Source organism: Puma concolor, chromosome B1 (genome assembly GCF_028749965.1).
Source record: "Puma concolor isolate L17-30 chromosome B1, mPumCon1.1.hap2, whole genome shotgun sequence".
NCBI lineage: Eukaryota > Metazoa > Chordata > Mammalia > Carnivora > Felidae > Puma > Puma concolor.
The window spans coordinates 109586053-109604919 of NC_141670.1; the positions used below are offsets into that span (position 1 = coordinate 109586053).

Here is an 18867-nt window from a genome sequence, read left to right on the forward strand (position 1 = left end):
CTGTCTTCAGTGGCATCCTATTTCCTGCTGCAGGACACATACCAGATTGCAGTGTTTATGCCCTGAGAGGGTGGGAAATGGCTACTTGGTTTCTACTTTTTACTAAATCCTGTTTATGGCCTCAGGCCTGGTCATGCCTTTTTCTATGCTGGTAGTTCCCAAGTATTGTGTTTCTCCAGAAGGCAAACCTTTAGAGCCAGAGCTTACACCCAATTTAAAGTAGAGAGTGTAGTTCTGGTATCTACCTGACTTTAGCAAGGTTTTCAATTAATTTTTAGTTTCCCTTTTGCAGTTTAAGGGAATAGCTGGTAGCAGTTTACTGGAGAATCCCTCAAGAGTCCTGTCAACACTGAGAGAGGCCCACATGAAGGCCCTCCTTGGAGTGAAGTGTCTGTAAGGTCAATGACTTATTTACGGTCTTGTGGTCTCTTCAGAGTGGAAAGGCAATTCAGATAGAGGTACAGTAGACTGTGAGTACTCAGGCAAAGGAGGGCAGAAGGGAGTAGTAACAGTCACATCAGTCTAAATAGTCTTTTTTTTTTTGTTAAGGTATCTCTTGGGTCTTTAACTTTTCATTACTCTTTTGCTATGAATCTTTCAATGAAATTATTATTCTGTAATCCTGAAGTCTTTTGGAAACTTATGCATGCCCATCAAAATAGGTTTCTCATTGCATTTGTCTGATTTGGGTATTCTCACTTTTAAGCGCACTCCTCAGATGAAAAATCTTATCTAATTGGAATGCTTCCTGTAAAGGCCATTGTAATTCTGGGACCATGGTTCTTAGCAAAGGAAGCAGGTGTGCCAGAATGTGGTGTGCTCAGTTCTTTGAAACTTGAGGATCCCATTTCTTTGGCTAAGCCTTGGGTCTCTTGGCACATACCTAAGATGGATGTGCCACTGGGATGGGGATTTTATAGTATTTTACAGTGTACCTATCAGCACAGAAATTTTCTTGAGGTTAGCTAGTGACCCAGTATCAACCTAACCCATTCCATGACCAACTTATCCTAGCACAGGAGTTTACAGTTAGGTGGCAAGTGCTCTAATAACTTTTAAATGCTTGACACCTGGCCACCAATTTTGTGGCTTTGGCTTCTGACATTTGCATTACCAACAGACCTGTTATGCCTTTCAAGAGATGACTTCTTTACAGTGAGCTTTTAATACTCTAAGTTATGCCTACTTAGATTTTGATATGCTGTTGATTAAAACAGTCTGGATTTCCTACCTTATATCCCCCCAAAGACCCCCCACAGCAGTTCATACTGTGCACTTACTCTGTGGCTTTGAAGTTACCTAAAGGCTGTCACTTTCCTTTCCAAAATTCAGGAGTACCAATTATTTCCCTTTGTTGAAACAATTCTCCCTAATAAAACCAGACTTCTTGTTTCTGAGATCCATCAGATCCTCCCTGAGGAGCTTACCTTATTGATGAGATCGGCCACAAACCCAAATATTGTGGCCTACTAAGTCTCACCATGAAAATCTGGATTCTCTCACACTCCAATTTTTTATCCAGAAGGATTAGGGTAAACAAACTTCAAACGTTCAGAACGCAAAATAAGCGGAGCTAGAACCGAGAAAAGCTTACCGCAGATCCCTGGAGAGCCTGTGGGTCCCTTCACCTGCGTCTAGGAGCAGTACTGAGACTTCAGCAGCCTGCATCCGACCTCACCACTGAAACTTTCAAGTGGAAACGAAATAACTTTGTAATGAGTTTGATGTCCTTCATCCAAGGGAAAACAACCCGTGAGCTGGGAGCCTCGCGGGGCCTCGCGAGACGAAGGCCAGGGTTTGCCACCTCCCGAGGGATTTTGGGTAAGCGCGTTTCCTAGAGCGTGAGGAGAGGCGGCACAGAGAGCGGGCGTGATTGGCTGAGAAGCCCGCTTTTCTAAGCCAAGGTAAACTCAACTGCAGCCGAGCTGGAGGATTGTCATTGGTGTGTGTTAGGTTTCTTTGGCCGTGAGGGTGAGGCTTTTCCCTAAATGTCGGCCGTCTCAGGTTTGCATTGGTGACGTGGGCCTGGCCACAGGAGCCGCCTGCATTTTGTCAATACGGAGGACCTCAATCGGTTGTAAGGAAGTGACAAACTTTTATACAAAATACAAACTTTTATAGCAAGTCCTGTTTTCAGCTCCCCATCTTACCTCTGCTTCTTCAATGACTTAAGTTTCCAAGAGCTGTGGAAACAGTTGTTTTTCATGTCAGCCATGCCCCCTGGAGGCATTGTGTTGTAAATTGGCGAAGTGAGGAGCCAGGCTTCTCCACTGCAGTGATTTGCTCTCTTGTTCTTTTTGACCTCATGGGGTTTTATATATTTAGAATTCCTACATTAGTGAGTTTTCATGAGATAAATGTGACCTGTCAATCCTTTTTGTCTAAACAGAAGCTTCAGTGTCAAGTTATTAGAAAGGATATCATTCTTTTTTTTTAATGTTTATTTATTTTTGAGAGACAGAGACACAGCATGAGCGGGGTAAGGGCAGAAACAGCAGGAGACAGAATCCCAAGCAGGCTCCAGGCTCTGAGCTCATCTGCACAGAGCACCGTGCCGGGCTTGAACCCACACCTGAGCCAAAGTCCAACTGAGCCTCCCAGGTGCCCCATAAGGATGTAGTTCTTAGGAAAAGCATTGGTTTTGCGATATTTGAATATACATGATTGATACAATTGGTATAAATGTATCAAAAATACTTCTATGCATTTTATCTCATATAATCTTGGATTTATCTAATGTATTTATCAATGGCCTATATATAGGCCAAGCAAATGCAAATTTTATCTTGCCTGAGGCTCTAGAATTGAATCCATATTTTATAAAAATCTAGCACAACAATTTGGATAATAACTGTATCATAAGGTTTGAAGCAACTCATGGTATATTTTTTATTATTTTACGTTATTACCATTATGAGCTATTCGTTCTTATTTAATGCTTCCTTCTTTAAGTGAAATGAAGAAAAAAAATTGCAACTGATTGATGCTCAGTTTAGCTGATTTCTAATTGAAAATTTAAATTTATGCATTATAACTAACAATTTAATTTAAAAATGAATTTCAGCTACATATTCATGATAGGGAAATATTTTCTAAGTATATATTTTTAAAGATTACTGTTGTCTTTTTTTTTTTATTTTTTTCCTAAGTGACTGAAGCCATATTTTTCCTGAAAGCAAATAAGCTTAGACCTCAAAGGATTTTCTTCGGAAGTTAAATAATCCACTTAGGAAGTGAAAACCCACAATGCTCTAATGGAATTTAAACATAGCAAAACCTCTTCTTCCCCCATTCTATCATTAACTGGCATGAGGGATTTTTGATGAAGTTTAAAAGACTTCTTCAATAAATTCCCACAAGCAAGCCAAAGTAAGGACAAAGTGGTAATTTGAATTTTTGAGTTTTAGTTTCTTGTTTGATTTTATATAATAGTTCTGTCTTACTTTTAGCCAGTTTATTGTTTTCTGTAATTTGGCCTTTGAAATAAAACCAATATTGTTGTTTGTTCTAATATTAAAAGTCAGTAAGAAGGGAAACAGGAAAGGCAGAGTATGAAAATTTTAAAACAATATTCCTGGAATTCACTGAAAAATAATCTTTTCTCATTAATATATGCAGGAGTGCCTTCCCAACCATAAGGAATAGGTTTCTGAAATTATTTGGTGGGAATATTTTCAGTTGTGAGTCTTAAGACTTTTTTAGGAGTATTTTCGTAAAATAGACCCAAGTGCCTAAAATGAAATGACAAAGACATAAGTACAAGATCAATGATGTGTTACATCTTCTTAAAATATGAATATCAGAGTCAACTATTTAATGTTTAATTACCTATGTTTACTCGCTGTAAACTTTACAAGATAATCTCACCATAGAGCAGTAATAAAATGCTAGAAGTTTTCTTTTTTTAAAAAATATGCATAGTGAAACTTTATTTCAGTCTTATTCTGTTTTCTGAAATCACAGCTCAAAATCCTAGACTTAGCTCTTCTGGTCTCAGAGCTATAAAGCCTTTTAAAGTAGAAAAAAAAAATGAAATGAAATTTCAATAAGGTACTAATAAACAAAAACTATATTAATAAGGATAACTAAATAACATTCATACATAGTTCTAGGAGAAATAAATAGTTTGAACTATATACCATGCCATAATATTTTCTATTGCTTCTTACACATAGAACTCCTTACTTCCTAAGACTCTTCCTAAGACTTCATTCCTAAGACTAGTTTGAAGATTTGGCTTTTCTTTTTTCTTTCTTTCTTTCTTTCTTTCTTTCTTTCTTTCTTTCTTTCTTTCTTCTTTTTTTTTTTTTTTTTTTTGTTGCTGTTGTTTACTTTTTTTGAGAGAGAGAGAGAGAGAGAGAGCATGAGTGGAGGAAGGGGAGAGAGAGAGGGAGACACAGAATCTGAAGCAGACTCCAGACTCCGAGCTGTAAGCACAGAACCCACCACAGGGCTTGAACTCACCAACCATGAGATCATGACCTGACCTGAAGTCAGTTGCTTACCCAAATGAGCCACCCAGGCACCCAGAAGATTTGGCTTTTCTACCCAGCTTCTTTTAATTCTCCTGGGGTTTAATTCTCCTGCTCTACTTTCTACTTTAGCTTCTTAAGTCTTTCAACAAGGTCTAAGGTATGCTGTGGTAATAGCAATCCTAAATTTTCATTGGCTTAACTCAATATTTATTTTTGCTCACACATCACTGAGTATGTAAGAAAACATCTCAGAGCATCTGCCCTTATAATTACTCAGAATTCCAGGCTGCTCTTGAAATTATGGCACCTTCACATCAGCATATGTTTTCACAAACAATGAAGCAAGGAGGAGTTGAACTGAAAAATGTGTAACTGACTTCCAACATAAGATGCCTCACTCTCTTCACATTAGATTGGCCAAAACAAGTCACATGATCAGTATTTAATTCAAGGGGATAGGGAAATGCAATTTTCTCCAATGCCCAGAAATACAGAAGGACCATATTTTGATGAATAGTGGTAACATCTATCAAGATTCTTTGTTTAACTCCTATTAAATAATTTGCAAATTAATATAAATTAGAATTATAATTTTGAGGTTGTCTTAAAAGTACAACAAAATAGATATGTAGAGTTTTGCATCAAGGAAGAACTATAGTAACTATAACTTAATCCATACTTCTGCCCTCATGTATTTATAAGTTCTAAAGTAGTTTAGTAGACCTATACCCCTTTCTATAAATAAGAAACTTGAAAGAATAACTTTTTAACTTCCATCAAGGAAGAATATTTTTAAGGGGTGCCTGGTTGACTCAGTTGGTTAAGTGTCCAACTCTTGATTTCAGCTCTGGTCGTAATCTCACAATTTATATGTTCGAGCCACTCATCAGGCTCCATGCTCACAGCACGGAGCCTGCTTGGGCTTCTCTCTCCTTATGTCTCTGCCCCTCCTCAGCTTGCTCATTCTCTCTTTCTCTCTCTCTCTCTCTTTCAAAAATAAATAAACTTTAAAAAAGAAAAAAAGTTTTAGTTTCCTCACAGAAACTAAAGAAAATAAAATTGTATCAAATTATCTCCTTTGGTCTCATGATATCCATGTATTTTACACTGATGACTACATTATATTTTTCCTTGTGAAAAGAATTATACCAGAAATATTCCTGCATTTTTTTTCTTTCAGCTAATTTCCTTTTTTTTTTTTTTTTTTCTGAAATGTTTTAGAGACTTGGAAAAAAACCTAGTGTGCTATTCCAGCTTGTAGTCATAATGTCTTCATTTTAACTATGCTTTAATTTTATCAAATTTGAGAGGATTAGGAGTTCCCTATACTGACAAACTTTTAAATAATTGACTGACTTACCTTCTTGCATCATGAAGGTTTCATTCTTTTTTTGTTTTGTTTTTTTAATGTTTATTTTTGAGAGAGACAGAGACAGAATGCAAGTGGGTTGGGGTAGAGAGAGAGGGAGGCACAGAATCTGAAGCAGGCTCCAGGCTCCGAGCTGTCAGCACAGAGCCTGACACGGGGCTTGAACTGACAAGCTGTGAGATCATGACCTGAGCCGAAGTCGGATGCTCAACCGACTGAGCCACCCAGGCACCCCAAAGTTTCATTCTTAAATAGATCATTCATATCACCCAAAAATATGCTCTATATACCAGCATTATAATGTCCTCTGGTTGTTTCTCTAAGACTAGTGTCTAAATTCCCTCTTCATAGCCAAACTTCAAAAGTTGTTTATAGTCACCACTTCCTTACCTTTCATTCACTCATTTTTAATATTTGATATTGTTTTCTATTTTTATAAATAAAGAAAATGGAAGAAAGTAGTAGCTTTTTATATTCCCCTTATCCCAAAGCAGCTATTATTGTTTTGTTGTTATTGGTACTACTATCACATTTTGATTTAAGAATCTATTGTTTCCAAAAACCACTGTGCTGTTCTTGTTCTATCTCAAATCAGGTTGCAATATTTGCATGGGTCTATTTCAGTGCCCTGGGTCTAGATCTAAGCTCTTTCCTCAGTACCCTTTGTATATGTTTTTGTCACACTAAATCCTCCTTGTGTTAGTTACTGCATCTTTTAGCTACCTTTTAATATCTAGAAGGCCCAGTCTTTAAACATTGTTCCTTTTCCAGAATGCCTTTTAATATTCTTGGTACTTGACTCTTTCATACAAACATTTGAATCATATTGCTAAATAAAATGTAAAATTGAGTGAAACAAACCACATTGAGAATTTTATTACAATTACAGTCTATCAGTTTAAGTTTATATCATAACAGTGTTGAATCTCTCAATCCTTGAAATAGTTGTATTTCTACCATTTTTTTCAGATTTGCCTTAATGATTTACAGTAAAATTTCATACTTTGCTTTCTATAAATTTTATACATTGAAAAAGATTTATTCCGGGGCCCCTGACTGGGTGGCTCAGTCAGTTGACAGTCTGACTTGGGCTCAGGTCATGATCTCACAGTTCAAAAGTCTGAACCCCGCATCCCTCTAAGTGCAGAGCCTTCTTGGGATTCTCTCTCTGCCCCTCATACTTTCTCTCTCTTTCTCTCTCTGTCTCTCTCTCTCTCAAAACAAACTTAAAAAAAAAAAATTTATTCCTGGGATGCCTGGGTGGCTCAGTCAGTTAAGTCTGACTTCAGCTCAGATCATGATCTCATAGCTGGTGAGTTGAGCCCTGTGTAGGGGCTCTGTGCTGACAGCTCAGACCCTGGAGCCTGCTTTGAATTCTGTGTCTCCCTCTCGCTCTCTGCCCATCCCCCCCCCCGTCTCTCTCTCTCTCAAATATAAACGTTAGAAAAAAATTTTTTAAATTTATTCCTTAAAAAAAGATTTATTTCTATTTTTTTTTGCCCTTGTAAATGATCACTTTTTATTTTATTTTACTAAGAAATGTGTTATTTGCTGCTGGATTTTAGAAATGAACTGATTTTTGTATTTTATTTTATTTTGTTTTACTTATGTTATGTTATGTTATGTTATGTTATGTTATGTTATGTTATGTTATTTTTAAGTAATCTCTACACCCAATGTGGGGCTCAAACTGACAACCTCAAGATCAAGAGTCATATGCTCTTATGACTGAGCCAGCCAGGTGCCCCATTTTTTTTTATTTTTTATTTTGTATTTTTGTATCCTAAACTCTGTCATTAACTCTATTGGTTTAGCAGTAGATTTTGGGGAAGTTTTCTCTGTGGAGAATTACATCTTATGTAAATAATAAAAACTCCTTTTTATTCCTATGTCTACTTTGTTTTTCCCCTGTCTGCACTGACAAGGACCTCATTATATTTTATTAGGTATAATGATGGCAGGCATCCTTGCATTGTTCCTGATGTTAGAAAGAATGCTTTCAGTTTTTCTTCAATCAAGTGTGATATTTGTTAATTATTTTTGTACATGTACTTACTAAGTTAAAGAAAAGACTTTCTGTTTCTTTTGCTAAAAATTTAATACAGAATGAATGTTGAATTTGATTGCCTATTTTCCTTTATTTATCAATGTAATAAGATCCTTACCTTTTCATTTGTAATATGTTAAAATATATTAATCACTCGAAGAATTTTGAATTGTATTATTTTCATTGGACTGCATGCCAAGTAAAGACCAGCTTCTGATTGTGAATGCAGAGGCTATTTTTTTCTCTACCCACTATCAAGGTCAAGATTTAAGTTTTTCAATCTGTCTTTTTCTGTGTGGTGGGGGGTTTAATTTTCATTAAGCTGTTAAGATTCTGTTTTATGTGGAGTCTCCAATCCAGGTCTGCACCAAAGGCAGACTAGAGGCATGCCCTCCATGTCTTATGCATTCCTGAAAGCAGAAGCTCAAAGTAACAGAGTTTGCAGGAACTCTACTGAAAACTAGCTTTGGTGCTCTTGAAATAAATTTTTAGTCCCAAGATGGAGCCACTCCTGCACAGGTGCAATGTCAGCAAACCAAAACTTAGACAAACTTCATGCCCTTGTAAATGCTCAGCTTGAACACAAACACAATATATCCAGCCAGTCCCCCAACTCTAAGCCACTTTTAGGCATTTGTACCCCAAACAAGGCTGACTATGTGGATCCAGTCAATCAGATATTTTCTACTTGTGTCTTCCTTTTTCTTTGTTCTTCATCTAATAAAAGCTTCCTGCCCTCTGACCCATTTTGCAGTTCTCCAAAGAGAGACTGTCTATTTCATAAAGTGTTAAATAAAGTTTGTTTGTATCACCTAAATTGTTTTCTTCAATATTTTTTAACAGTTTTTGGTGACAAGAAATGGGATCCAAAGCTGACTGCAAACACCCTTGGACCAAGGACATGCACAGGCAAGATGCCCAATGATCCCTTTGAATTTACTGTTCCTCCTCTTCTTATCTAAGAGCCTTGGGTAAGTCATCCGTGGATTTGAGCTATCTATAACTGGATTCATATAATATATTCCATTTTATGTCTGGTTCTTTCATTCGATATCAAGAATTTGATATTCAGCCTTGGTGTTCTGTATGGCAGCAATTTGTGTATTCTCATTACTAAGATATATTTGCTTTTACAGATAGGACAAAATATGTTTACTCATTCTTCTGTCAATAGTCTTTGGGCTGTTTCTAGTTACTAGCTTTTATGCATAATGCTTTTATGAAAACTCATATACGTGTTCTGTTGAATACAGTAAAACCTTGGATTGCGAGTAACTTGTTCTGCGAGTGTTCCACAAGACAAGCCAACATTTCTAATAAATTTTAACTTGATAAATGAGTGATGTATTTCAATATGAGTAGTACATGATGCCAAATGTTTCATGATCACAACTGAGCCAATGGCTCTTCTTTCCCTCTCTCACTGTTGGATTGTGGGTGATTGTCTCCCAGGCTCAGATGCTTGGTCTCAGGCTGCAGTGTTTGGCAGAAATCAGTGAATTTTCAGAACTTTGGAAGGTGTTCACACCTGGCACCAGTGTATCTTTTGTCACTTCAAGGCACCTATGGACAGTCCTTTGCTTTTCCATACAAGAATAAGTTTAGGAATGCTTTGCTTCATTCTGGGTCAGGTTGCCTGCAGATACAGACCCTTTCCTCTGCTGTCTTATTGCCAGTTACATTAAATACAGTATATGACAAGAGTTTATTAATACTGTACTATAGTCAACATTCGTACAAGCATATACAATGGCTCCCATGCAGAAAAAGGTTGAAAAGAAAGGCTGTAAGAAGGAGATGATTATGGTGGAAATTAAGGAGGAAATACATCAAGAAGTACAAACATGGTATGGGAATGGCTGAAATTGCAAGATTTTATAAGACATCTACATCTGCATCTTGTCTGCAGAGGAGGAGGGGAAAAAGGCAGGAGAATCCCTCACTTCAAATGAGATTATGGATATGTGTAAAATGTGGGAAACAGTGCAAAATTTTGTAGAAAAGCACCACATGAATAAGGTTTGTATCAGTGCAAGCGATGAATCTGTTGAAAAACAATGCAATGTCACATTTCTGCAAAATCCTCAAAAGGAGGCAAAAACAAGTGTCATTGGATAGGTTCCTTGTTAAAGCTGCAAGAAAAGAAAAGGATTCCATTGAGCCAATAGACACCAGTGATTCCATTAGTGATAGTGAAATTCATCCTACACAATAACCCTCCCTCACACCAGCCATGAAGGTTTTCAAAGGTAAATGCAGGTTGATTTATTTATTTTTCTTTGTATTTTGTATTTTTTTTATTATTTTGTATTATATCACAGCATTGTAATCATTTTTATATACATATTTTGGGTTGTAGAATTAATCATCTGAGTTTCCATTATTTCTTATGGGGAAATTCACTTTGATATACAAGTGCTTTGGATTACAAGTACGTTTCCAGAACGAATTATGGTGACAAACCAAGGTTTTACTGTATGTGTATACTTATCTGCTAGATATACATCAAGGAAAGATATTGCCGTGTCACAAAATAGGCATATATTCTGCATCAGTAGACATCACCAAACAACCTTCCTAGTTGGTTTTACTATTTATACCCCCACCAGCAAGCAGTATATGCAAAGTCCAATAACTTCAAGTCGTCACTGAAGCTGGGTATTATCTCTTTTGGATTTAATATTTAGAGGCTGGGTAATGATTGCAGTAGATTTTAATTTGCATTTCTCTATGGCTAATGAGGTAGAGAACCTTTCATACATTGTTTGGCCATTTGGATATCCTCTTTTGTAATGTTCATTCAAATTATTTTCCAAGTATTGTATACAGTTTTCTATTTTGTCCATTTATATGATTTCTTATATATAGTCTATGTAAGCCTCTAACAAATGTACACATTGCAAATATATTCTCCTACTCTGTGTGCTATCTATTCATTTTCTTGATGATAAACAGAAGATCTTAATGTAGCTCTGTTTATCATTTTTTTTCTCTAGAGTTTGTTACCAAGTTAAAATGTCTGCCTACTCCAAGATCATAAAGATACTCTCCTATGATTTCTTCTGGAAAATTTCTTTTTTTTTTTCCTTTGACATTTACATTTATTTTCCATCTGGAATTGTTTAATATAATGTAAAGTATAGAAGGTAAGACTGATTTTTTTTTCTTAGATGTGTATCCAGTTGACCCATGGCCATTACTGAAAAAATCATTCTTTCCTAATTTTACTACAGGATGAACATTGTATCAGGTCACTATATATTTTTGAGTTTGTTTCTATTTGTTCTATTCTTTTCCATTGGTCCATTTTTCTATACCTATACCAAAACACACTGTTTTCATTACTGTAGGTATGCATGTCTTGATTTTGATAGCATAAGTCCACAAGCTTTGTTATCGTCTTCTAGATTGTCTTTCCTAGTTACTTTTTGATGTTTTTTTTTTTTTTATTTAGATACAATTTGCATGTGCTTAAATGTTAAAATCTTATTTTCAGTTTGATGAGTTTTAACAATTGTACATATCCATTTCAGAATCACCCAAAACAAGATATAGAACATTGCAGTTATGCTCCTTGTAATATTTTGATGCAGATTCCAGGTTTCATAGTCAAAAGTATTTTACTATATATCTATAAAAGAAAAGCGTTCTTAACTAAACCATAATACCATTTTCAATCCTAAATGTGTTAACTATGATTCCTTATAACATCTAATTGCAAAAACTTGATTTTGAATTAAAAACATACTTTCTTCCCTTAGAGGTCATGTTCTAGAGAGTTACAGCAAATACATGCAACTTTTCTCAAGATCGGTTCCACTGTGGTTGCAATGAAGATTTTTAAAATGTCTGTCCTGCCTTAATCACAGATAGGAGAGACAAAATATATAAAAACATTGACAACCGTAAATTGCTACATATATATATACGTATATGTATATGTATATTATATATATATATATATGTATATATATATATAATTGTCTCCACTAACCTTTTCATTTTATATAAGCCAAACAAAAATTAAGGAGGTTAAATCTGCAACTTTTGAGTTCCTCCTCCCTTTCTTTCTTTCTTTTTTTTTTTTTTTTAATTTTTTTTTTCAACGTTTATTTATTTTTGGGACAGAGAGAGACAGAGCATGAACGGGCGAGGAGCAGAGAGAGACAGAGCATGAATGGGCGAGGGGCAGAGAGAGAGGGAGACACAGAATCGGAAACAGGCTCCAGGCTCTGAGCCATCAGCCCAGAGCCTGACGCGGGGCTCGCACTCCCGGACTGCGAGATCGTGACCTGGCTGAAGTTGGACGCTTAACCTACTGTGCCACTCAGGCACCCCTCTCCCTTTCTTTCTTGATGAAGCCACGTCTCTCTCCTTGGGCAGAGGCATCTTTTTTGGTGACGGAGGACTCCTCTTCCATTCTGGCAGACCTCTTGTGAGAATATCTATCTCTCCTCTTTCTTTGACTGCTTTCTGATCATTGCTAAAATCAAGCTCACCTTATTTACCACACATCATTTTCCCATTCTGACATCTCTATATATTTTTTGTGATATCAACATTTGCTTCTTTTACCCAGATATAAAACCCTGACGGTATGAGTGAGGGACAAGGCCATGGGGCTCTTTTCTCCATAATTTATGATGTTCGGGTTTTGCAGCATTTCTTAAGTCTGTAGGTTGATGTCTTTTGTCAATCTTGGAATTTTCTTGGCCATCATTAAATATTGTTCTGCTTTGTTCTCTTCCTCCTGTCCTACTGGTACTCAAATTAGAAGTATATTAGGTCTTTTTTTTCTTTCTCCTCATATGTCTCCCATCTCTTTTTCCTATTTTCTATCCTTTCACTATTCACACAGTTTAATTGGGATATTTCCTATTGGCCTTCACTTAAAGTCACTATACCTTTCTTTTGCTGCATCCAATTTGTTATTAAACTCATCTATTTATTGCTTAAATTGTAATTGAATGTGTAATTAGTAAAAATTATGTTGATTCTTTTATGTTTAGAGATTCCACTTCTCTAATGAAATTCTTCCTTATATTATTTATTTTCTTAAACTTAAATCATAGTTACTTTAAAGTGCATCCTTAGTAAATAAAATGTCTACGTCTTCCTGGGTCACATTTTCTTGTCATTTATTTTTCTTGGTATGCTGAGTATTTTTTTTAATGATTGTGGGACATTTTGCATTAATAATTCTAAAGACTGAGTAATTTGTATTTTACTCTGAAGAGGATTCATCTTCCTTCTATTGAATAGCTTGCATGGGGATGAATACCTTAATCCAATCAAGAGCTGATCTACTCATCGTGTGTTTTTACTAAAGCCCCTTTCCTTGTTATGTCCTCCCATTTTATTTTTAATCTCTTCAACATTTTAAGGGTGTCAACAATTATTCCCTTTAGCTTCTTTGCTTCTTTCTCTCTGTAGTTTAAGAATTCAATAAATTCCCTAAAGAAAAATCACTGGATTTTTCCTCATTTCCCTATGCCTCAATTTTTCTGAGATCTTGGGCTCTCAAGTTTTGGCTGCCATTGTATTTCTAACCTCTACTTTTTATCCCCAGACTTAATAAAATTGCTGAAAACTCTGCTAGTTTCCATTTTCCTAGTAACAGCTCTGTCTCTCACTTCATAGCCTTTTTGCCTTCTCCAAGAATTGGCAAAAGCACTGTGCTTACAGCAGCTTATAGAATATCAGTCTGTCTTTCCTTGCTTCCCTCAAATCGTTGCTAGCAATTCTAGAAACAGATTTTTCTTTTGCATTTTAGCTGGCCTTATTTTGTTGCAAGCTGCTCCCTCATATCCAGAAGCAAAAATTTCATTTAAGCCCTTTTAAGATTGTTACTTTTGATTTTTTGTGGACTGATCAGTGGCATGGAGGTAGAAATTTTAAATTTTTAAATGGAAGTGAGGATGTTAGCTACTCTGTTGTCAATAAAATGAATTGAATTGCAGGGGAAAAAATATGGCTACTTATAATTATTTTTACCCTACTTATTTCTTGGCCATGTTCTAGATAATTGAGATTGATATATAAATAAGACAGACATTGGGGTGCCTGGGTAGCTCAGTCAGTTGAGTATCCCATTCTTGATTTGGGCTCAGATTAGGATCGCAGGGTCATAGGACCGAGCCTCTTGTTGGGCTCCATGCTGAGTGTGGAGCCTGCTTAAGATTCTCTTTCACTTGCCCTCTGCCCCTCTTCCCTGCTTGCATGCTCTCTACCTCTAAAATAAAATGAAATAAAAACTTTTTTAAAAAGACCCATATTAAGTCAACTTGTAAAATTAGTGAATAGGGATAATATAATAATACATATATAATATATAATAATATATATACAATAATTCTATGTAAATACTTTATAATTCTCTTTTTTGTTTTCATTTGACTATATTAATATATTTTCAACTTCATGTCAAAACTATTTAAAATAACTACATATATTTTGATAACATCAAAATTCAATACTACTTGTTATACTTGTTTTCCTTTAAATTTCTAAATATTTTCTGCCTTCTCTAAGTCCTGTCTTGATCATAGCCTCACTTTGTAACATTCTTAATGTCCCAGGATATGGCATAGATATGTAGGTAATTTATTCTAATTTTCTCTTCTTTTCATTGACCAACTGTTGAAACACAGTGCCCTGTTCTAGGTCAAGCTCAAATTTTACTTCTTTTTAGGACCTTTACTGTCCTTATATAAACAATATAAAAGGCATCAGGCTCATATACACTCATTGAATTTGGGAGGGGTTGCATTTTTGGACATGATATTTTTAACTAGATCAGTTCTTTAAGGGGCCCTCATAGCATGATCCTCAGAGGAAAAAGTTTACAGCATAGTACGGGTATTTGGGGAACAACAAACTTACAACTGCTTTCATCATATTTTCTTTCAACTACCTTTTATTCAGTTCTTTGGCCATAGTGCCAAGTCGCTCTAAATTTCCTGATATCTTTCATATTATGAAAGTCCATCTACTAACCCTAATTTGTATGATAATCTGTGCTATTTATTTTCTCAATCACTTTCTGATCGGTCTTTCAACATCTATATGACTTCCACTTTAATATCCTGTGTGATACACCTTTTATTTCTTTTCAACAGGTTAAATGCATCACTCACTTTCCTCTTGTCAGGCATATGAGTCAAAACTTAATCAAAACAAAAAAGAAATGGCAGGGGTACCTGGGTGACTCAGTTGGTTAAGCATCAGACTCTTGATCTCAGCTGGGGTCACTATCTCACGGTTTTGACTTTGAGCCCCACTTTGGGCTCTGCACTGACTGTGGAGCCTGCTTGGGATTCTGTCTCTCCCTCTCTCTCTGCCCCTCCCCTGCTCACTCTCACTCATGCTCTCTCAAAAAATAAACTAAAAAAACAAAATCAAACAAACAGGCAAAAAAAAATAAATGGCAGATAAACAGATTATAGTGGTGTAAACCATATTTTATAATAATCATAATTGAGGATAGCAACTTAGAACAAATATTGACTGAGAGATAAAAACAGAATAACAGTCAAATAAAATCACATATTGTACTATAATAAATTGTTCTATTTTAGTATATGTGAAATTATCATAAGCATTTCAGAAACAAGTAGCACTATAATAAACCAGCATAGTGACATAAATGACACATCTATGTACAATGCTTGGCATATCCATCAATAGATGCTCAACAAACTTCAGGATGTTATTTCATTCTCCCTTAGGTAGAATTAAATGCTTTCTCAATTTATGTTCATAGCAGTTAAATATATTCTATTATGACACTAGCCTGGAAGATCTATGAATTCAGGAGTCACAACTAACTTGTTCTCCCCTGCATCCAAAGTGCTATTTAGTATCTGTCATGGCATATTTTTTTAAAAACAGTTATTGGGGCGCCTGGGTGGCGCAGTCGGTTAAGCGTCCGGCTTCAGCCAGGTCACAATCTCGCGGTCCGGGAGTTCGAGCCCCGCGTCAGGCTCTGGGCTGATGGCTCAGAGCCTGGAGCCTGTTTCCGATTCTGTGTCTCCCTCTCTCTCTGCCCCTTCCCCGTTCATGCTCTGTCTCTCTCTGTCCCAAAAATAAATAAACGTTGAAAAAAAAATAAATAAAAACAGTTATTTAGTTTTGAGAGAGAGAAAGACAGAGAGACAGAGTGTAAGCAGGGGAGGGGCAGAGAGAGAGGGAGACATAGAATCTGAAGCAGGTTTCAGGCTCTGAGCTGTCAGGACAGAGCATAATGCGGGGCTTGAACTCAAGGACTGCAAGATAATGACCTGAATAGAAGTCAGATGCTCAGCCAGCTGAGCCACCCAGGCACCCCAGCATATGTGTTAAGTATTTTTCCAAATAAATGAATCAACATTCAGCATTTCTTCACTTAATTAGGAATTCCCCAAGCCTAGAAAGGGCTTGATAACAATGAATATCCAACTAATATTTATTAAATTCATTATTTCAGATAACAAACATTTATTTAGTCTTTATTTTCTGCCATGAACTGTACTAAACAAAATGAGAATTACTGAGCAAATTGAAAATATATTCACTACCCTCATGTCTGCCTGTTCTCTTCCTTCCTAATTCCATCATCTAATATTTTTCTGTGTCAAGAAAAATAATTACTGAGAAGAGTAGTGTAAGAAGACTATGAGATAATATTAACGCTCCTTGAAAATAATTTATGTTTAAAACTTTTATTCATCTCTAATGCTAGACGTAATCCTCTTTTTTTTTTTTTCAGATTACTCTTCCATTAACAAAACACAAGTTCAGAGGATATAAGTATTTAGAGAGTGCTTGAGAAGATTGAGTAGGCAAGGTCCCAATTTGCATTATATAGTTTTTTTACTCCTAGGTTATTCCCTTTGTATACAAATAGTTACAGACTCTGCTTGAAAGAAGACATTTTCAGTAATTCAGGGATGTGTGTTTGTCATTCATCTTGGGTGGGGATGTCTGGAAGAAGTAAAAAATGAAGGAAGAATCATAGTAAAAATGACAAGAAAAATATGTTGAAAATTCAGTTAGGATTTTAGGAGATATGAAATTTAAATGCAATAATTTCCTGATTATTTTAAGTTAAACCTCTCATCTCTCACTCAAATTCTTTCTTTCTCTTGTCTAAAATGTTTTTATTTGAGTACAGTTGACACACAGTGTTACATTTTAGATGTATAACAGTGATTCCACAAGTCTGTATGTTATTATGTTACACTCACCACAAGTGTAACTACTATCTGTAACCATACAATGCTATTATAATACCATTGACTATATCCCCTATATTGTACCTTCTTTCCCTGTGACTAATTCCACAACTGGAAACCTGTATGTCCCACTCCCCTCTACCCATTTTGCCCATCAACCCACTCTCCTCTCTGGCGACCTTCAGTTCTCTGTATATATGAGTCTGTTTCTGCTTTTTGTTTGTTTATTTACTTGTTTGTTTGGTAGATTCCGCATATGAAAGAAATCATATTGTATTGGTCTTTCTCTGACTTATTTCACGAAGCATAAATACCCTCTAGATCCATCCATGTATTTGCAAGTGGCAAGATCTAACCTTTTTTTATGTCTGAGTAATATCCATTCCAGTGCGTGTGTGTGCGTGTGTATGGGTGGGTGTATGTGTGCGTGCGCGTGTGTGTGCGCGTGCGTGCTATCTTCTTTATCCTTTCACCTTTTGGTGGGCACTTAGGTTGTTTCTATATCTTGACTATTCTAAATAATGCTGTAATAAACATTGTGGTGTGTATATCTTTTTGAATTAGTGTTTTAGTTTTTGTTTTTTGTTTTTTGTTTTTTTTAGGGTAAGTGCCTAATAGTGGAATTACTGGATCATATGCTATTTCTATTAATTTTTTGAGGAACCCCTATACTATTTTCTGTAGTGGCTGCACCAACTTATATTCTCACCAACAATGCATGACGGTTCCTTTTCCTTCCCATCTTCTCCAGCACTTGTGCTTTCTTGTCTTTTTAATTCTAGCCATTCTGATAAGTATAAGACATGTCATTGATTTGGTATAGGTTTTGATTTGCATTTCTTTGATGAGTAGTGATGTTGAGTATCTTTTCATATGTCTGATTACCATCTGTATGTTTTCTCCATCAAAATACTTTTATGTCTTCAAGCATAAGATCTGTGTCTCCGTATTAAAAACATGAATGTATGGTTGTTACCTAGAGACAAACAGTAACTATGCTGAAGAACATCTTTTAAGCTTACATATACAAAATATATAATATGTATTGTTTTTATTTAAAATAAAATACCGACAATGTAGATTCTTTTGAATTACATTTATACAATATGTTCACGTCAACACATAAACTTTTACCACATTTTTAATTAGCAATATATGATTCTCATATATTCGTTCATATTCAAGACTTTTCCTTTAACTAGAGGAGTATTATAAACAGGTCTACATTAGAAAATAACTTGCAGTTTTGTGAAGGAGGTATTACATAAGTAGAAACTGAGAAACTGGAAATGAGGTAAGATTAGAAAGGTATTTCACAGGCAAATCTGATAAAGTTAGTGACAGACTAGATGCTAGGGATGGGGGAGACTGAGGAGGAAACAATGGGGTTTTTAACAATGTGGGAGCCACGTAGAGCATAGCAATGAGTTTAACCAGAATAGGAGCCACAGATATGGACAAATCAGAAGGCATGACATGCCTCCAACCATCACAGAGTTGAAAGAACCTGAACAAAGTAATCCAAAACACCAAAGGGAATGAAAGTATGTTTTTCACAATCATATATAAAACTCAAGACTGTCTACTTTTTATATTGTTCTTTGAAAACACATAGTAAAATCCGTAATATCGTAGAATGCCATTAATTAATTTATATTTATTGAATTTCTATTTTCCCATTTAGTATCCCTTCCCAGTGCCACTCTGATTAGAACAAACAGTCAACAGTACCAGAGGAATTAGAAGCCCTGTTCTTCAGGGGCA

General features: G+C 35.8%; 1 protein-coding gene across 2 annotated transcripts in view; it reads left to right on the forward strand.

The window, feature by feature from the left end:
* LOC112858277 (N-heparan sulfate sulfotransferase 4) overlaps positions 1 to 18867 on the forward strand; it is a 432421-nt gene that overhangs the window by 37374 nt on the left and 376180 nt on the right. For both annotated transcript variants that reach the window (XM_086704323.1, XM_025921652.2), the window contains exon 2: positions 8735 to 8862. The gene's annotated coding sequence lies outside the window, so the exon portion shown is untranslated. The remainder of the gene's footprint in view (positions 1 to 8734; positions 8863 to 18867) is intronic.